This window comes from Gracilinanus agilis, chromosome 4 (genome assembly GCF_016433145.1).
Source record: "Gracilinanus agilis isolate LMUSP501 chromosome 4, AgileGrace, whole genome shotgun sequence".
Lineage (NCBI taxonomy): Eukaryota > Metazoa > Chordata > Mammalia > Didelphimorphia > Didelphidae > Gracilinanus > Gracilinanus agilis.
This window is the reverse complement of record NC_058133.1, coordinates 175,329,233-175,334,489: the sequence shown is the minus strand read 5'-3', so window position 1 is coordinate 175,334,489 and position 5,257 is coordinate 175,329,233. Positions and strand designations below refer to the sequence as shown.

At 40.5% G+C, this 5,257-nt stretch overlaps 1 pseudogene; it reads right to left on the bottom strand.

The window, feature by feature from the left end:
* Positions 1 to 464: 464 nt before the first annotated feature.
* LOC123246121 lies at positions 465 to 5,044 on the bottom strand (annotated as a pseudogene).
* Between the last annotated feature and the right edge of the window lie 213 nt (positions 5,045 to 5,257).

The window sequence follows — 5,257 nt, the reverse complement described above, 5'->3', positions numbered from 1 at the left end:
ATTAAAACCATTGTCCCTTTTACCTGAAAAGCAGCCTCGAAGCTGGGGAGAATAGGGAGAGGAGCAAGCTTGGAAAAAGAGTGTGTCTGAGGCTCCGGGGAGGATTCTAAATGCTCTCAGTAGGCTATATGAAAAATTGAGAGTCACATTTCCAAACTTCTCGTTGCCATAAATGTAAGGATTAAAAATGATAAAGGCTGACATGAGGAAAAATAATATTTTAATTTCCATGGCCACGTTGGTAAAAATATATAGGACCACGCCTGACTATTTTTAAAAATGCTGCCCATCCGCATCTCCTCCCATCTTCCTTAGTAGCCAAAGAGTCATCTCAAGGCCAACCTCCAAATTTAAGCTGTGCTATACGTTGGACATCACCACGCCCAAAACTGGAAACCCATTGGATCTTGGAAAATGTAGTTTCAAAGTCCTCCACATGTCCACAGGAAGTTTGTAAAATATTTTTAAATGGGACAGTCCTGAGCCAAAGTACATGACTTGATCGTGCCAAATCCCTCAAAAATACTCTCGATGTCATCATCTGAGAGAACCCTGATCACAGAGGCCATGTAGATGTGGTTAAAGGCTCTGGCTTCTTCAGCCAGCCAGTCAATGATGGGCTTGACATGTGCTATACACCTTAATATTCCTTCTTCCTAGCACCACAAAGTTCATCTGCTCCAAGGCCAGCTGGGCTGCCTTTGGCACCTCGTATTCCACAAAGGTAAAGCCCTTGTGTTTCCTGGTGACTGAGTCCCAGGACATGTGTATGCTCTTGATAGGACCAAAGGGGGCGAAGGCCTGGTGGATGGTGTCTTCTCCCAACTCATAGTGGATAGAGCCTACATACATCTGACACATGATTACCAGTACCCTCTGCCTCTGAGCTGCCATCTTCTGGAGGAACTCCTGATGCTCAGGTGTGAGGATGGTAGCCCAAGCTTTGCTGCTGTGGTCTGTCTATTTTCCATTTTGATGGAATTTGTGCCCTGTGGAGCTTTCCACTTGTCTCCCCGCTGCCGATGGCTCTGGCCCCTCTCCTTGCTGGCCATTCACCTGCTTGTGTAGTTCTAAAGGAGAGATTGAAGAGCAGGCTCACCACTCCAAGGTCCTCACAAGAGCTACTCCAAGTTCCAGCCATGAACCAGAAGCTCTGGCTCTGTTTTAAATCATATCATTTGTCCATGTGTGTTATCCAGTTTCTTATACTCGATTATAAACTATAGAAGTCAAGGATAGAATCGATAGAATCCCATTTACTTATATATTTCCACTGATCTTCAGCCCAATAATCCACACATAGTAGGTACTTAATAAATGCGTGGTTAAATTCAATTAGCTTACTCCCCATTCAGCTTGAGAATCACTAATTAAATGACTATTAAGTGTAAGGCACTGTGGAAATACAAGGACCAACACAAATTCCAAGAAGTTCTCCCATTACATATGGTGCCAGGTTACTCAAGGAGCTAGACATGTGTGCCTTGCCTCTGTAGGAAGGGAAATATGTTATTGTAAATTGAGATGTTTCTCTGATCACCTCTCTTATACATTTTGAAATTCTAAAATCACAGAAAATCAGAGAGACTTTCTGTCTCAATTTCTTCAAGATGGGGGATAATATAATATTATATACATATATGTAATATTATGAAATAATAATAAAATAGCACCTAGTTTTCAGGATCATTGTGAAGATAAAATGAGATCATATTTATATAGGACTTTCTAAACTTTAAAACACTATATAACCACTATTAATAATAAAGATAACTGAGTCCTAGAGAGGTAAAGTAACTTGGTTAAGATTATATATCAATGATTGCATGTCAGTCCATAGAGAATTTACTTTGTGACTCTGGGTTAGATACTTAACCCAGTTCGTTTTATTTTCTTTATCAGTAAAATGATCTATAGAAGGAAATGGCAAACCACTCTATGTTTTACACTCTGTATGTATGTCAAATGGGGAATTTACTGAATGCCTACTATATATCAATCATTACATTGTTAAATAAAATTTCAGTGTTGTCAAATTTATTAAAATCAAAGATAGTTTCATAGATTTAGAGATGCAAGAGATCTTTGAGGCCATCTAGTTTATCCCTGTTATTTTATAGATGAGAAAACTGAGTCCCAGAAAGAATGGCCTCTGTGTATGCCACAGATTTTTGGATCCACAGGTGAGAGTTGAGGGACACGTGCATGTTGCTCAACCAAGATAACATAAATATTTGAACCCAGCTTCTTTGACTCAAAATCCAACGTTCTTTCCACTGGCAGAGTATTCTACCTTGTTTTCTTGTTCTCAATCAATATTTATTAAGCATCTACTGTGTTCCAGGCACTGAGAATACAAAGGTATAAATGAAATAGTCCCTGCTTTCAAGAAGATTTCTATAGGGAGAGACAACACACACACACACACACACACACACCCCAATAAATATATACATGTAGTACCCCCAGAAGCTACTTCTCCAGACTCATGGATTGGGTTCCTGGAGAGTAACTGTTGTCTTGGGTCCTAGGGATAATCTTGTAGGTCTATCCTTTAATACTATATAGTCAGGGCCCAATTAGTTCAAATAAAAACCCCCCTTGAAGTGACTGCATGGATTTGAATTCATACTCATCAAAGTTATAATTATGTAAAATATGGTCATTGGCTCCAGCCCAATGGAAACCTAGGATATGAATTCCAATAATGCAAGCACTTCAGGGAAATTCATTATTTTCATTAACCAGGACCTAGTTGTAGCTCACACTATAATCTTCTCCCACATTGTGCTTCCCGTTAACAGACACAGCTCTTAACAAAAGCATTTACTAATAAGACATAGTGAGAACAGTAGTTAAAATCATTCCCCTGGAAGCCTGAGGCCGGCTGTCTTACAATTAGGGTATCTGTAGAAGGAGCAGGCACAAACTTAGAAAATAATTGTAGGAAGGCAGGTATTTAAGAAACACCTGTGCCCAAGGCAACTCCCTACGCTAGAACTATAGGTCCTAGAAGTCCTTTCTCTCCTTGTGGCCAAACTCTCAATGGCTAGGGCTAGCTTCTTGGTGAGTCCTTAGCTGGCTATCTTCTTAGCTGCAGGGCTCATGTTCCTTGAAGTTGCTTCCTCTCCAGGGTGACTGGAGGGTGTAACTCTGCCCCTTCATCTGGGTTTCAAACTTCTTTAAATGATTATCCAACTACTGAATGAGGTGTGTGATGGGATCCATATTTATAAAGTCTCCTCCCATCCTCTTGATGCCTTCAGGCTCCCCCTTTCCCCCTTCCCAATGTACATTAGGCTACTTGGTTGTTGGTTTGGGGGTTGGTTTTTTTTCCCCCCTATTTTCCTAAAAGATAAGGATCCTGTGCTCAAGACTTAATTGACTCAGGGGGCTAAGGTCAAGACTCCCTTGATAAGGTTTCCTGTGGTCTTTGTCAGGGCTGACGTAGCCCCTCGTTATCTTAGGCTCACCATGTGGAATGATGGCTTTGGGACCCTTCCAATTTGCTGACCATTCCAAGGCTATGATCATTATCCTACCTTGTGTCTCTCCAAGCTAAGGGTTGCAGTATCCTTACTGAATATCCTTTCTTCTACGACTAAGTAAATTTTCTTTTAACTGTTGAATGAGCCATGAGTGTCTCATTTCCACCCAATGTTGAACCTAAACTAAGAGGGAATTGCGTTGGGCCAGTTGGCCAAAGGACTTTCTAAGTAGTGAGTAAATCTGCTGCTAGACATCATGTGTGCATAGGGACAAGAGAGAACAATCTGCTCCTGAGACGAGTGTTAATCCAGTATTGCTCTAAGTCTCGACCCATCTCTATAGTAGGGTAGTGGATTGGGTTTTTTCTTTGTTTGCTTTAGTTTCTAAACACAGATATCCAAGGGTAGTGACTGACTCTCTCAGCCAGTCATTAGATACAGTTACTATGTGATTTCAGTTGTGGCCAAAGTCCTGTAATTCTCTTAAACAAATTAAAAGAACTTCACACACAGGGGCGGCTAGGTGGCTTAGTGGATTGAAAGCCTAGAGATAGGAGGTCCTGGGTTCAAATGTGGCATCAGGCACTTCCTAGCTGTGTGACCCTGAGCAAGTCCCTTAACCCCCATTGCCTAGTCCTTACTGCTCTTCTGTCTTGGAACCAATACACAGTATTGATTCTAAGATGGAAGGCAAGGGTTTTTAAAATGAGAGCTTCACAGCTTGTGAAGTCAAAGTCAAACTCTTATACACTTAATTTATATGCAAAACAAATACCAAAAAGGCACAGAGAAGTAGTTCTGAAACCCTGGAAGACCAAGTTCCAGTCTGCCTCTGAGAAATAGTAGGACCTGCTTTACTTGACCAACACATTCCTAGACCCTTCACAAAAGTTGAAAATCATGCATAATCATGAACTCCATTATCTATAAGTATTTCTTGTGTCAACCTACCTACATACTTTGTGACTTTTCTTAGGCATATTAGAGCTACCAGTGCCACTACTCTTCTACTTTAGGGCTATTATTAATAACTAAATGGCATTAATGAAGTAAAGAGAAGCAAGAACTCCAAAGACTGATGCAGGAGCCAATGTTTGAGACAAAGCAATGTAATAACTCACACGAATGCATCTCAGAGCGAGAATGAGTATGACAGCAAACTGCTGTGAGGTTCTAACTTGTTTGGGAAAATGATATGGATTTAGACATAATTAAACATTTTATTTGTATATGTTTTTCTGCCTTTATTTATTTATTTTTTTTATCGCTAATTCTGTATAACTGAATTTGTGTGTGTTGAATTTGAGTAAAATAACGTCCTACAGTATACTGGTATACTGGGTGTATGCCTATTTATACTGGCTGCCCAAGTCCCTTAACCCGCTAGTTTTCTAGGCAACCCCATCAGTTTCAGAGAAGGTACCGATCTGCATTGGTAGAAGTGGTTTTCTCACCTGGAGGTTTCCTGTAGCAAATGAAATTGGTGGAAAAGCACTAGCAACTGGTGGGATCTCGAAAGGCCGTTGGCAGGTGGCCTTGTTCTTGTTCTTGTTCATTGGTCCTGTTTGTCAAAGAGGACTAATTACATCACAGAGTGATGTCTTGGATGTGAATTGGATGTAAGTGAGGCAGAGTTGCACAAAGTCGACAATCTTACTCTTTTTTCCAGTCATTGAAGTCCAGTAGCTCTTTGACTTGCTCTCTGAAAGAAACTAAGGATTTTTATTTTTAAAAACTCTTAGAATCAATACTATGCATTGGTTCCAAGG